A 16521-nucleotide genomic window follows, 5' to 3' on the forward strand; every position below is an offset into this window, starting at 1 on the left:
GATTATATGGAATCGGTAGCCAGTGTGCCGAATCTGTAGACTCGCCATTTCTGTACTATAGGAATCTGGGATTAGGTCAGTCAGCGAAGCTCTTTTTTTAATATTTAAATCTAAAAAACCTTGACCTAACCTTTTCTAACACTAACTGTTGATTTATGTTCTAACTCTAACGTCCCATTTTCTGAATCATCAACGAAATGCTGATTCTACAGATTCGGCAAACAGGCTGACCGCAAACATAGAATAAGCAATTCCGCGATTTCGACACAACAATTAATTGCGTATTGTTTGCTACTCGCACGGCTCCAACATTAACACCTCACAGCTAATAGCATTATCTCATGTTTTCACGGTAAATGCAATCCAAATGCAGTTCTTCATCTCCTTTCTTCGATAGCATGCCTTTCGCTTCAAGCTTCAGAATCTCAACAACATTAGCAATCAGTTGCCAACACACTTTTCTCCCTTCACGAACTTCCGGACGTATCCGAGGAACATGAATAAATGCACGAATTGATCGTATTTCATGATAAACCGCTTCTTTTCTCAATTGATGTTGATATTACTCATCGATATTACTATCCATTATAGCGACAAAGATGAAATAATTAGCTGCATATTTTATATTTATTTATTTTAATATTTATTTAATGCTGCTATAATCGCTCACAATCAGCATCGTTATAGTGCTCGGCATATCGGCAGAGCCTGATCCTTCAAATACTAAAATATGACTCAAGTGTTTTAGATTTTGATGTACGTTAAAATACCTTCCTGTCATTTACATATTCGCTAGCATTTCGCTCGACTATGGATATACGTATATATATGTCAATCTGATTTCGAATTTAAGAATGAGGATAACTCAGAGTCTTCAGTTTTTACTCCGTTACCAAATTGATAACGAATTATTTTGTGCACAAGATTATCAAAGTTTATTGCGAAGACAATATTTTGGAGAATTTTGCTAGTATTTAACATGGACGTGAGAGTTTCGACAAAATTATGACGTCTACTCCACTTTGTGTTTGATGAAATAAAATTAAATGGCAACAAATTAACTAACCTCTATTTAGAAGATGTACTGTACGTAATATACGTGAAAAGATATGCGAAACCTTCCTCTAACCAAATCGAAGCCAAACGTTGATCGTAAGCATAGTTATTGATTCATATTCATCATATTGATTCATCAGACGCTCATACGAGTTCCTAGATGCAGATACGATGAAGCAGTTGTTTGTTGCCGTCGTACGCCCGAGTCTAGAGTCTGGAAACGTTGTGTGGTCACCGAGATTTGAAAAAGACAGAAATTCAATAGAGAATGTTCTAAGACGTGCAACAAGGATAATTCCAGGCTTGAAGGGCAAGTCCTATGAAGAAAGATTGAAGATTATGAAGCTTCCAAGCCTCAGTTATCGACGTCTGCGTGGGGACCTCATTGAAGTATACAAGTATACTCATGGTCTATACAAGGTCCCTACCTCTGGAAGAGCAAAACATGCAGCATCCCGTGCAGGGAGGTGTTGAATTGATCAGCCTCTGGAAAAACAAAACATGCAGCATCCCTTACGCTTACAGGGAGGTGTTGAATTGATCGTCCTCTGCAAGAGCAAAACATGCAGCATCCCGTGCAGGGAGATGTTGAATTGATCGTGCTCTGGGAGAGCAAAACATGCAGCATCCCGTGCAGGGAGATGTTGAATTGATCAGCATTTAGATGAGCAAAACATGCAGCATCCCGTGCAGGGAGGTATTGAATTGATCGCCCTCTGATCCTTTGCCAAATAAATTAGGCAGCATTGTGTTGGGAAGTGACTGGTGTTGTGTTCACGCAACTCCCCTGGCTGCGCCAAAGCTCATCACGGTGCCGGCGTCCCCAGTTGCATCAAAAGAACATAAAAACCTGTCATAAATTGCGGGCAAACAGTGCGGTGCCCTGGGATATTGCGTTCTCTCGCCCCCCGCCCTGTCCTGCTACGTCACTTCCTCCTATCAGGGGTGGCGCTAGGTTATTTATATTTGTTTTTGGTTATCTTATATAAACTTATTATAAACTTATATTATATTATATAAACTCATTATTATAATATATAATAATGAATATATTTATATCGATTTTATATTTATACTTTGCTCTATATTCTACCATCAAGAAGACGAATGACTTGCAAATACGACAGTGAGACCCAGTTCAAATTTGTTCTATTTGCATAAAGATTGGGGCAAAAATTTTTATTTATTTTGAAAAGTTAGCAAGCGTGCAGCGGGTTACTAAACTATTTTCTGGAAGTAACGGTTATCATCGGTGACTCTGGCTTGTGCGTCCTTCATTCGAGTGTGATTTGTAATAAGATATAAGCAAAAAGTATTATTTCAAGGTTTGGCAGTGCATTTAATTTTAGTCGGTATCTGCCATTGGATCACCTCTGTTCGGTCAGTGATAATTGTACAATATTTTCAATTTGGACAGCTTGACAATTATGAGGCTATCACGGATGCATTCGGTATCTGATCCAAATCAAAACAAGGGACGTCAGTTGCAGACATAAATACATTGGTGGTTTGAGTTTTCGATAGTTAATTGTGCTTCAGTGCGAGCCGAAAGTTGGTTATGTTTTGATGTAAATCATCATTTCGTAGCTCGTATCTTTCCATAGGCACAATATAGACAAAGATTTATTAATACAGATCTAATGTATTAATAAATACATTAGATCTGTTCTGAAAATTCATTGCAATTTTCATCGAAAACAAATTTTGGCAATAACTGTTATTCCACTTTGCCGAAATGATAGCAGCAAGCAGTTATATATGATCCTCGGCTAGTCGTTGATATTTTTTTTTTGTTTTATTGAGACTCGATACATTTCTTGAGCTGGTCCCTTGTAAATTACAAATTCGAATTCAAAATATTCTTTGGAAATTACAAGCTTTGAACTGTCATCGACTATAACATCGGCAACTATAATATCAAAGATATATTTCATGTTCTTGGTTTGTTTAGTCTGCTCCTGCAACATCCGTTTTCTTCAGTTTCCCTTGTCGACGAAGAAAACTAGCCGCACCCGCCGCCTGCCGGACTAACTTCTGTCTTTTTTTTGTCTGTGAACGCGTGGCCAAACTTGCGAGCCGTTCGAGTTATTCAAACTCATGAGCTAATTTTCCTGTTGCATCTTAGAGAAAATTTTGAAACCGTTCTTTGCAATTCTAAATTTAGAAATTCTTCATTTGATAAATTAAGAAGCGGAAAATTTCATTCTACTTAGATTCGTAAAATGTAAAGGCTCCACTTTATGTGATCATTTAGCCTAAGAGTACATCCATGTACTCTAATTAGTCAAGTATTCAAGTATCCGGCGAGTCCTGCGTTCATCTAAGACGCAATCGACTTGGAAAGTCCTTCTAACTCTTTAATGTTGGAGTGAGTAAGGGGAGATTCTCACTTGACCCACTTAATGAATAGTCAAATGGTTGAAGTTGGTCTTTAATTAAACGAAGCCATTCACGAATATTCACTGCATAGCTATTTAGACGAGCGCTGGGCTCGTCCAAAATGGAATCGGCTACACTCTCGTTTTTACAATTATATTTTGGGAGCCAGGCTATGTACAAATATATCAAAGTATGCTTGATCAAAGAAATCATTAAGATATTTCAATAATTTTAAAATCGAGTCTTTTGTCAACATCGATCTGTATTCCCTTTATATCTCCAGATTAGTATGACGAATATAAAAAGATCTTGCTCGAGTGGGCGCCGTCGCATGGAAATTTAGTTTGAGGTAAGAAGATGAAACCTCATCTACTAAACGCCATTTGAACTACGAAGTAAATGTAATGTTAATGTCATCATCATCATTATTATCTCATTTTCTTGATGTATCTCAACGCTAGTGGCCCTGCAGCTCTGTTTCAGCATATGTTGGAGACTGAAGCTATGATAGCTAGTATATATAGTCTTGCTGCTATGTTATAGTCTGCCTGGTTCATATCTTTATACAATCTGGCCTACTCATCACATTTATTATTCATGGTGGTAGCTCCGTTATACTCTCCCAGTCTACCGATTAGCTAAGTTCTGTTCTACCCCTCAAATTTTTTTCTTAACTGCCTGCATCTCAGGTTAATTAAAATCTGCGTTGCAGGTCTTTTAAAGTCTGCGCCACACGTCCTTAACAGTCTGCGTCGTAAGACTGTCCCAGACCGCGTAGCCACCCATAACTAGCAGTGTCCCAGGTTTTATCTCTTTGCGTCGTAGGTCCGTTATAGACTGCCTCCAGCGGCCTTTCCATTCTTGTCGGGCGCTCTCACCCAACTGCTGACTCATCGTGACGCTCTCTCTCTTGCACACGTTCTCCTTGTTCTGTTCTAGTGTTCTCCTTGTCGATTTCGAGCGATATTCTTCCTTTAATTCAAAATACGAATATATTTTTACGTATTATGGACTATTTTCTTGTATTTTTCTTCATTTATTTCTTAAATTTGATACCGCTTCTCACTTGTCCAAATTCTTTATTCCTCCTGATGATTTCTCTTTCCAGTTTCGCGTCGAGAGTTCACTGTCTGAAATCTACGTCGAGGTTCTTTACAGCTTGGCGAAGCTCTCTTTTATCTGTCCGATAATCGTTTTGGATGCACATCTCAAGTTCCTATTTCATTTTTGTAGACTTTATATTCTCTCAATGATTTTGATTATTTTCACAATGTTCACGCAAGTTTCTGCAAATTAATTTTTTATTTGCTACTGACTTGAAGTTTAATTTAGCATAGATTAATCCTGATTCTACCTTCGGCGCTTCAATCGAATTGAATCTTGCAGATATTTTTTCGTATGACTTACATTTTCAGAAATCGTAAATTTTAACTTGATCGAGTTCCTGAAGCGCAATCCAAAATCGACATCTGAAAAAAAACTCTATGATATATGAGCATTCCATTGTCTCGCATATACTTTCAGTGTGTACTTGTGTGCTGTAAATAATAATAATAATATTAATTAGTATATATCGTAAATATGTTTTTTAGCAGCAAGTAGCAACGTTCAACCTCTAGTTTTCTATTCACTTCAATTGACAATGGGAGAAAGTGTCTAGAGAAAAACTAAACATGGCGCAAAAAAGCAGAAGAAAAAAAGTTCAGAAGCTCACCTCGTTGGGCAAAAGCCACCACCAATCATTGTTTTTCAATATTAAGTGTTGTGCAGAAAAGACGCTTCGGAAGCGTGAACGTTTGAACTTTGCGAAAGGCGACTATGATAAACTCCGTGAAACAGTGATTGCGGCGAATATTTCGGACTGTATTAAGGACATGAATGTGGCTGATAGCTCCAAGTATGAACGCGTTCAAGAACAGACTAGATAAAGCTATGGAAAAATATATGTTCAGATTTGAAATGCCTAGCTCCTTATCGAACCCGGTGGAGGTCTAGTAGCTTCTTCAAACTATCGCCAGTCATGAAAAGATCCGGTCAAATGACACGAGTTTAGATCTATGAACAAGGCACGAAATGGAAAAGAATCGGCGACAGGCCACATCAGGCCTACACTTCAGAGCCGACATCACTATGTTATGTTATGTTATGTTAAAGAAGCGGTGCCGCTTCTCAGTCAACCTCTTGGTCTGGACCAATAGGAGCGCTTTGTTTTGGCGGGACTTGCGCCTGACATGTTGACCCACGCAAGTATTTCAGTCGTCGCCTGACATCCGTGAGGGGTGGACGCATAACGCTCCTGCACTCTTGTTGCTGGGGTCGACATGGCTGTGCCTGATAAAAAAACACCGGTTTGACGAAACACTTCCTACCTAAAGAAACTGGACACGAATTTCATCGCTCCTATATTTTTCGAACAAATTATCACTTGTTTTCGAAGGCGCTTACATTTTGTTCAAAATTTAATGCTAGTTTATGCTTGTCATCTAAAATGAAATGTATCCTTAGAAAAACAATTAGAGCTTCTAACATGTTCGATACCGTAATTTTCTTTGAAATTTACAAGTAAATGTGATAAAATGAATGGGCACCTGGGTCGCTGATGATCTGGCTTTTATCATCTTAAAAAATTAATGTAGACATTCTCAGTGCGTGAATTTATTTAATATTATTAATATGATCCTAAAAAATTAAATTCCATATATTAACGAATATAAGATCTTTCACACTTGCGAATTAGTCGACTATTCAGAACTCAATTCCATTCCTTACGATTTAATACAAATACGTTCATGATAAGTCAGAAACATTCTTTCTATGCTAGAACGAAATAAATTGTCGTTATCAATACTGTCAATTAGTTTTATTTCGTTCTTAAGCTAAAAAATATTTTTCCAACAAATGTTTAATTTTTTCATAAACGGCGTTCAGAAGCTGGCCTAATTGCGGTGTAAATGGCCGAGTAACCGTTATTTTTTCTGAAGAAATCCCCACGCTCAACAATTTCCTGCAAACTCACCTCAGCGTCGGCGTGCTCGCATGCATCCTTTAGCTGCATGTTCCATCCCTAATAACTTCTGGGGTATTTTTTAGGCATCGCTTCTCCTCGTGTAATTATTCCAACTTTGCTGGTAAAAACCTGACGAGCTATGATCGCTATTAGAAACTCGACGCAAAGAGTGCATCTCGAGACCGAACTCTCACGGAGAAAGTTCTTATGAACAGCACGGGAAAAGTTTTTTTTTTTGACGTCTCTTGACTTCCGTTGTGCCACGGCACATGGCTGTTTTTTCGTGCCACCGGCTGCGATGTTTAAGGAACAAGAGCGGCCGACCATCGATCGTGGCATGCATGGTTACCAGGAATGCGGATATGATAATCACGACGCCAGCAACCATCATAAAAGTAATACCATCGATTATAGTCACACTATGGAAGAAGGTCGTGAAAACCTCGGTCAGAACCACCACCAAACGTAATAAACGTAAAAACAGATCGAAGAATATTGCCATTAACCGGTTAATACTAACTCTGGTAATTCTCTATCATCGATCTCGTGTACTTCTGGTATATCGTCCTATACCTGCTTTCGAAGTTAGGCCTGAAACCTAGAAAATTTCAAACGATGGGTACTTAAGTGTATTTTTGTAATGTAGATATGCTCAATGTGCTCCTGATAATGATTATATGAATATATACCTTGGTAATCTTCGTACTTGTTTGGGACATAGCAGTCCCAGGCCACGATGGATCGCCGCCTCTGATTATCGTTCATCCGCCCTCATTTGGGCCACCTGATGCACGATGCTGTTGTTATACCGAGCTAGATAATAGACTGGTAAGAGAAGTATTCTGTTATTCTGTAAGCGCGTTGAATGAAAGTCTGTAGTGATTAATGATAGATACTTGACTGTATTTACATACAATTCGAATGAATTATTTAAAATATATTGGTAAATCATTCACTAAATCACATAACGGTAATTACTTCCTCCTATGTCCAGTGACGTCAAACGAAGTAATTGGATTTTTAAAAGTATTTTTGAATCAGTTTTAGTTCGTTGTTACATTTTTTATGCTCATCAAAGTATTGCGCTTCGGTAACAAAGAAAAGGCAACCGGACGCTGCATCGACGCTCCGCTGAGTTTCTCCAACTTTTTCCTCTCTAGAAGATGAGAACGGGAAGCGCAGGGAAAAAAAAACTGTTATTAAGCCACAACTTTTAAGAGTCTGTAATTATTGCTGCGTGGCTTGTGTACTTCTGTTCCCAGGAAGATCAATTCTCGCGCTCGCTTTAATGAAAATCAATCTCACGGATAAATTCTCAGATGATTCATTTCAATGTTGAATAAAAAAAGATGTTGAAGATATTTTCAATGTTCTAAGATTAAATTGCGATATAGAAGCTGTGTACGTTGCATCATTCGTCCGACCTTTCAGAGCTAGATCTTCATCAGGGATTTGTATTTTATTGGATGCTTATATTCTGTTGATGTCTGCTCTTGTACTCGTAGTTTGTTCCATACCAGTTCTTGTATTCTGCTTGACTCGTACGTTTTTATTAGTTTGTTGCTGATGCATCTATTCATTTTGACGCCTATTCTTCTTTTCTGTTGGAAGCGAAGGCTCAACGGAGAATTTTCACTCACGCCATCTGTGGAATTGAGAACCTCGCCAGCCGTTCTACTCTAGCCTACGTAAATAGAATAATTTTAACTTGAGTTAACGGCTTAACTTAACTTAGCCAACAATTCGTTTTTTGAACCGCAGTTAATAAGAATTCAGTCTTATTTTATGAGAAGTCTTGGAGGAGTTCTGTTGCGTATATATTGTTGAATTTTCGTTCACCGCTTCAGTTTAATTCACGTCGTCTAGTCTGAAGCAGAACTTCAGACCATAAGCCCTAAGCCTATATGGTCACTGAAGTATATTTTCTGGTTATTACGTCCTCGCCCTTGCCCTTGTTTGGACTTCTAGCGTGATTTTTTAAGGTTGATACCCATCTAGTTTCTGGTTATGCTTTTTTGCAAGCCTAAAAATTATACCCCTGCGTTTTTTGCAGCAAGCATAAGAATGATAAATGGGTCGTCTTCATGGAGCATACGTGAGCGTTCTGCAGAGCTTTTATAGAACTGCTTGCTTTATTTGAAATCATAACCGGTTTTTCGGAGCCCGTGCTACGACCGCCGATAATAATTTGTGGTAGTTTGGACCAGCTCGGAATAGACGACTTACAATTATCGGCTACTCCAACCGGCCAAATCTGCGCGTGTTGGCCGGTGTCGGCAAATTTATCTGACAATCAGTCTTCAATTATCCCGGCAGACAAAATTATTACGTGCTTGTGCATTATGCAAATACAACCACAAACAGCCCTGCGGAGGGGCAACATGGACGAGTATCTAGGTCTTCTCTTACTTCGAACTCCCCACCTAAAAAAATGGTTGTGTTATGTATTAATGTTCGTTCTTTCATTTTTGCGCTACAATTTATCTGCTTAATATTTTTCTTCCTGCAAACGTACAAATTTAAGTTTTAAAATTAACAAAGATCTCTTATACAAGATTGCCGTAACATTTGAAATATAACATAGTTTCAATCAAGTCCTTCGATGGCAGTTGTGTATCGAATGGTCGAACGTAGATATTCCTTTGGTTCTTTTTGCACTAGGAATGCTTCAATAATGAACAATTGTTGCCGTTTTCTTACAGAATCTCAATGTTTGTCGGAATTGATTTGCAGGAAAAACGAGCCTCCTTAACAACAAAGTTCCTTCAGCATACACGAAAAAGCTTTTGTGTCATAGAATTGAAGCTCGAATTAGGCATTCACAAGGCTTTACTTTCGTAATATGAACATATCGTCGAGGCTCTAGAATAACATGGCTCTAACGTCCCAGAACTGCTGTGTGCCGGCGGAACAACAAGACTTTAATATCATAGCATTGGTATGGCATCGTAGTCACAGAATAACACAGGCGTAAGTCGGAGCCTGGGTCTCAGTAGGAATTAGCAGACTCAGTGTTTGCTTGCTCGGCTGGAAGGATTGTATATTGGCTACGAGATCTGCTATGGAATACGCAAGGTAACTCCCATGCTGCTAGTGACGCAACGCGTTCAGATTATATCAGTGATGTGAGGCGAAGCGACTATGCCTTCAAGGAGAACTGGGCGCCATGTAGAACTGCAAATTGGGAAGAGCAAAACTTCCGAACTTTTTGACTCGGCTAAAGTGGGTTTCAATGCTACATGCAGAAAACACGTCGCTATTTGGATAACATAACTCATTGATATATCTAAGTGCGGTATTGTCCATTGATGCTAGATGAGCGAGATATTGATTTATGCCAGGATTCTAACGAGTCAAGTTTATTTGCCGCCCGAACTACTGCAAGGAGTGAGAGGTAGAAAAGATTGTCTCAGTCTTACCAGGACTTATTCTCAAGTTGTAATGTATAAATGTTGACTATTTTACATCTCAACACTCAATTAAAATTGCTCGAAATGAAATTACTCACGACATTGCGAAATTTCATTTTTGTACGTTTGAACAATAACACTAACGTCTAACTGCTTTATGCACATAAGAAAAGTAACAACTAATTTCGTATTGCAGATTTGCAATGTTTTCACTTGTTTGAAACGTTAAAAATATATTACTGGAATAATACCTTATGTGTTTACCAGTGGATAATGTTTGCGCAGGAGTTGGAACGTTTGACTGAAATACTACGTAGGGTATTCAGAGCTTTAAATGCATTCATGGTATGCAAACCTGCCAGTCGGAATTGTGTATCTATTACGGCGCGCGCACGCTGTATAATAATATTATATTATTACGTTTTATTCGCATTGCTCTATGCAATCTAACGTAAATTAAAAAAAATTACTATGAGGCTAATTCTGGCATCAATGCTCTTGATGCTCGTCTTGATGCTGCTCTTTGGGTCGTTATGTGTCGGTCGCTCCTTATTTTGTCGGTCGCTCCTTTATTTCTTTACTCACCCATTTGACATCAAATTGTTTTCTATGTTTTCATATCTCTGTTCTTGCGTAGGAATAATATAATATGACCAGAAAGCAAAATTACGGTGGCGGAATTATTTTCTCCATCTGACAGACAACGCACACTGCGGCTCCAAGTTCACGATGTTCAATGAACTTCAACGACTCGCGTGACTGGCCTTGAGCGGACCTTATTAAAAATCACTGGCGGGGCGCTGGAGGCCGCTGAAGGATCGACGGCCGACCAGCGCTCACGTATCCAACTATTTATTGTTTATATTGAAAGGCTGCTCTATACCGAGTATTTTTTAAAGTGCTGTTGAGGATCTGAGCTCAGATCAAGAGGTCTTAAAGAATCTTATCGCATAGTTCTTTTTAAAATTTATTCGATATTTACGTCCCTTCTGAATTGTTCGTATTTTATAACTGAATAGAACCATTCATATTGAAATTCAAGCCTTAATCTGTGTTACGTCAGGTAACCCGGCAAATGCAGTGCGAACTGAAGGTTGCAATTAAACACTGCTTACACGTAAATGGTTCCGGTAAAGCAAGTATTAACGTGAGAAAAATGCGAGTACCGAACATGGGCATTTAAATCGATTCCTAATTGAATTTTCATCCCTTTACTGATACATCATGCTAAGTTGCCGTCTTTAGCAGAAGGCCTTGATCTGTTGCGCGACCCCTTTGGGGGTACGATTTTCACACAAAGCCCGTGTCTATCACGAACGTGTCTCACTAACGTGTCCCACGAACGTGCCCAGAACTAACGCGTCGTGCTCCAGCCGTACATGCGGTCGCTTTGGCTGTCTTGTTTCGTCCGCTTTCCGAGTTTAGTGATCGGCTGTTAACAATGGCCGCGCGTACGGAATTATGGTGTCTCTACCGCGGTCTTTGCATGTTGATATTCTGCACCAGAAACCATTTGTAATTGTAGCTTCAAACCTTGTAAACACTGATGCATTTTTATTCAACCAAAGTTGGTTGCGACGCTGCGTTGGTTGCCGTTCACTCCACGCGGCATGCATGGCAGAAGCCTGACGGTGGCCCTCTCGTCCGCACTACTTCCTAAATAACGCTTGGCGGCATCTCCTTACAAATACTACAAGCGATCAAATTCTCATTTTACACTATTATCTTGTATTCTATATCAATTTATATTATATACATATACGTCTTGGCAAGCCGTACTGAGGCTTAGTTTTTTTCTGTACTAGACAGGCCCATTTCGTACCATATACAGCGTTGCCAAGCCGCCAACCTTGTTGTTGCCAACCTTGTTATCCGCAAACCTGCATTCGTGGTTAAGGCGCATCCTGCCTTAACTATATATAGCCTTGCTCCAAGTCTTTCAACTATCTGCAACATGTAAATTGGCGCGACGTTATGTTTAGTATAATAATGAGTCGCGTAACTATTATCAATACACGCCTTATTCACATTCTCGCTTGTTTCAAGTTTGCTATGAATGCAACGTACGTAATTAATAACCTCTGGAAGATATCATACCTAACAAGTGTCTTTCCAGGCGCAAAATAAAGCTGGTTATGTAAAATATAATTCCGTGCAATTGATTTGTTTGGAATGGGTCTTTAAGGATTATTTTGCGGACATTGCTTTTAGTTCACATAATGTTTCCACGACTTAGCCGGTGTTTATTTCTGATTGTATTCATTACATTAATTAAATTGATGTGAATGGCTTCTCATGAATTGATGACATAAATTCTTATGTTAATTGTTCAGTCGTGATACAATCTTTTATTGTCGATATTCAAAGTATGTCTCATTATATATCCTAACATATTCACATAATTTGTGATGAGTTTTGTATTACTTGGTCGTCCTATTCGTAGAATCCTGGTCGCCTGAGAATGTAAGAGATAACTAGATAGCGAAAGGTGAATCTTATTAACATTTACAAAGCCGATAAGAAATATTTTTTGGTTCTGGATTTGCTAAAACGCATATCCCGGTACACGGTGACCGTTGCGAACTTATGAAAGAATGTCTGCTCTGATAAATTAACTGGATTATTTTTAGAAAAATGTATTGATGTTTAACTGTTCTTATTTTTGCATGATAATTTGGACTGAAGTAATGTTAAACGTGCTTGCATGAAAATTCGGCGTTATTCTTTAATTTAAGTTATCCAAATTATAATTCAAGTTTCGATTTAAATGTCATTTATATTACGCTTAACTTCTAGTTTTGTTTACAAAAGCTATAATCTTTTTTCGCATAATGCTGTACGTTCATCACGGGAAATTTAATAGTCCATATTATATCATCGTTATCATTAACATCACAAATCTCTATGCATTCCCGTCTCAAAAATACCATACTCAAAGTGCAATTAGATGATCATCAATCTCCTTGCCAGCGATATGAGTTGTTTGAGTAGACATTGTGGGCGCGCTCGCTCTCCCAAAGCCTTGGTATATAGGATACTCGATGGGTTTGCGGGCGGGCCGTAGCATGCCGACGTCCTCGGGACCATTTCTTGCTTATTACGTAGGTAGGATCTGGCCTTGGCTGCGTGCAGCTACAGGCTTGAGATAGTTTCGCTGTAGCAGAACCTGCTTCGCTCCGTCTAATTTGCCAACCTATACCCAGCTAAAATTTTTTGCTGAGTTTTGAGTGTGCAATTCGATACACCTGCCAGAATTTATCTGCGGGTTTTGCAGGACAAATCAGGCTGATTTAACGTGAAACGAATCGTTCACCGCAACGAACTGCATGCGGAAACTGCCCTACAATTTTTGAGTATATGATTGTCTGAATTTACATCATCTGCTAGTTATGAATTTCTTAAAAATATAGGCCGAAAAATATTCATGACAAAGTAAGGTAGTCCTATTTCTTCAACACACAGTCGAACGGCAATCACACTCACCTCTGAACCTATCGTTGCTTGGCGATAATAGTGCACACATCACACGAGATTGCACGCTTACTATGGCCTATAACGAGACACGAACCTCGAACAATCCTTCTGTGTAGATCTCTTACTCTCCTGACTACACACTTCCTCATTCAAAACATACCTAGGCATTCGTTTAATAAGAGTATCATATCTTATTCATACCTCAAAGTTGTCCTATGTTCACTTTAGTAAATTAATGATTAACTTGCAAATTGAAGGGCCTGTTGTTGATCAATCGAGCTTTAAATTAAGATGACTGGACTGGACATCGGTGAATACTATTAACAATGGGAGTCAGAAATCGTTGAAATCTTGTGCTGCTGATGGGGTTTTAGTTAATATCGGGCAGCTAGATTTGCATTGTTTGATGGACGCTGTGCGCGCAACGTTATCGTACGTTATCTTCTTGTTGTATTTTGTTCATAAACACGTTATTTATCAACAAAATTTTTTATTGTCGAACAGAGTTCCAGTTTTGTTGCGTCTTGGTAAGCAATTTGAGTGTCGAAAATATAGTTCCATGAGATGGACTTTGTTCACACGAGTTCGCTTTATTGAGCGTAAGCATCCTGATAAGGGGATTATAAAGAGCCTTCTGGCGGTGATAAAAGCGTGAGTTTTGTAGTTACGCGAGTTAGTCATTCAATGGAGTCGTGTGTGAGTTCGGCAAGTCGACAAGTTCATCGCAGGATGGACGAGGACGATCGGTGGAGCTTGCTGGTTCTGCTCATCAAGATCATCATCACTGGAGCTAAGCCTAACCTGGTGAGAACAGGCTTTATTTAAACTTAATTCATTTAGAATCTTATTTAGGCCTCATCATTAATTTTTAGACTTTCTATGTTGTCTATTGTGACGTCGGTTCATTTAGCGCAGTGACAAAATTTTGCCGTTGCATTCTATTCAATTTTCGTGTTTAACCAGTGCTATATACTTGTATTAGATCGTTGCAATTAATGTTCTTGCCATAGAGGCACCAAAATACCTCCAGTGTTTCAAGCGTCACTTGTTCCGAACTTGTGTTATTTTAGTCGTATTTAAAGCAATAAATGAACATGTATTCTAAGGCGGCAGAGTGGTTTTAAAATGCCTCTATAAAACCATGTTATGGTTTCCTACGTTACGACTTACCTATAAAAAACCAAGATGCATCATTCCCTGGGACAGTTTTGCCTGCATTTATGCTCCAGGGCCCATACTTTCAAAAAAGTTAAGAGATCGTAAGTCCATCAGCCAATTACTGACGGCCACGCAAGCAAAATCCACCAATCATAGACAAGAAAATAGAGCGTAAGTACTTACGTTCACTAAGCGAGTTTTGAAAGTATGGCCCCAGACTGCTGCGCGCTGGTGGAGAGATCGGTGAAATTTTGAGTTTTCATCGCGCACAATATTTTCAAATAAAAAAATAAAGTAATAAAAAAATAAACTAATTGTCCATTAGGCAATTATTTTAACTCGTTACTTCTTTCCTCTCATGTTTGGAAAACTAAGGAATCATTTGAACTTTCCAATGAACTCGTCGCTGACGTTATTATTTCCAAGATTCTAAGCGTAGCTTCTTTCTAAAATTATTACGAGTATTAATATTCAATTTATTTGATATTTATTTAACTGAATGGTTATTAGACAAAGCAGGTTCCATAACATTTATTGGTTACCATTGACCTCCTGTTTGAAGTCCCCTGACAATCAAAGCCTCAATGACGTGACCATATTTTTGTTCAGAAAAATAACAGTTAGTTATTTAACTGTACATTAGGCGCGACTCATTTCATTCCAAATAATAACTGTTCGAGTTTTTGTAGCGCTCCGCCGCATTATAAAGCCTGTTGTCCTTGAAATTGTTTTTCGTTTTGTTTTTACTGATCTCAACTGGCGCCGGGGGGCAAGCTTCACCTCATATTTCATTTGCTGGAATTAAGGATAACAGCCAATTTACATGCCTGTTTAAAAATCCTTCATTCATCCGTTACCCTATTTCATCCGTTACCCTAATGCCCTATCCGTTACCCTATTTCTACACGTCCCTATTTCTAATTAATTTGTAATTTTGCGAATTTTACATTTAGTTGACAGCCAGCCTTTGGGTGAACATGGACAATCCGCCATCTCTTGGCAGATTGTCCGACAAGACGCGGATGTGTTGCCGGATTGGATGTCATCCAATCTGCCAGCTCCGTGACCTCCATGTTGTTGTGATAATTCAGGGAAATTTATCATGTATACGCTGTTTTTCTTGTGGTATTCAATGCAGGTTCCCAAATTTGGGAGTAAAAACTGAATATTTGGGAGTAATAACTGAATATTTTTCAAGAAGAATGAGTCTTAATTAAAGCATTCCAGGCTACCTATATACTATATAAGGTTAAAAGCATTCCTATTAGCAATGTTGGAAGGTATTGATATACTAGGCCAAGTGTTATGTAAATTAAGTTACTAGTGACAATGTTGAAAGCTATTTATGATCGTCCAATTATTTGCAGCCAGCCAATTATAGTGCCCTGGCAATAACATTCTAGGAGGCGTAAACAATATTGGAAGCCTTGAAGGAAATCTATTTTTTAAGAAGATTATTATTTTAAGAAATTGTGGGACGAAGTTGTATAATCATTGAAATGAATAATTATTAAGAAATAACCATTTCGCCTTGAACATCGCTCCGGGCAACTCATTCCTCAAATCTCGAGGACTCATAAAAAGCTTAACACGGCGAATAATATAGTCTCCCATCGCGAGAATATCAGCCTATACGACGAGTAAAATTTCATCTCTTCACTATCAAACTCCTTGAAAAAATTTCGCTTAATTTTCTGCGATGAAACTTTGATGCTACTAATTGAATCTGGTATCGATTTTGAAAACATACTGCGCAGTCAAAGAAAAATGTTGTCTAAGTTTAGAAATCAAACTTTATTGCACTCGAACTTTGGATGTAAGCTCTACAGCGTTCAAGAAGTCTTCAAGGCTCTCGACTTTATTTTACTGCTAGCAATTAACTGCGGTTGGGGCCCTCTACACTTTTGAACCGTCTAAGCGCACCGGCTTACATCCTGCTATTTTTTCCACACCCGCGGTGAAGTCATCACCCAAGAATATTTTCCGTCCAATATTTCATCTCTTAAATATCCAGACGTGAGTTCATTCCTAATTTAT

General features: G+C 38.6%; 1 protein-coding gene across 2 annotated transcripts in view; it reads left to right on the forward strand.

Annotated features, from left to right (window-relative positions):
• LOC108678155 overlaps positions 1–16521 on the forward strand; it is a 79325-nt gene that overhangs the window by 37018 nt on the left and 25786 nt on the right. The window contains exon 1 of one of the 2 annotated variants that reach the window (XM_018166504.2): positions 13833–14130. The exons of the other annotated variant lie outside the window; for it this stretch is intronic. The gene's annotated coding sequence lies outside the window, so the exon portion shown is untranslated. Of the gene's footprint in view, positions 1–13832; positions 14131–16521 lie in introns of those variants that run through there. 2 annotated transcript variants of the gene reach the window in all.

This window comes from Hyalella azteca, unplaced genomic scaffold (genome assembly GCF_000764305.2).
Source record: "Hyalella azteca isolate HAZT.00-mixed unplaced genomic scaffold, Hazt_2.0.2 contig2099, whole genome shotgun sequence".
Taxonomy (NCBI): domain Eukaryota; kingdom Metazoa; phylum Arthropoda; class Malacostraca; order Amphipoda; family Hyalellidae; genus Hyalella; species Hyalella azteca.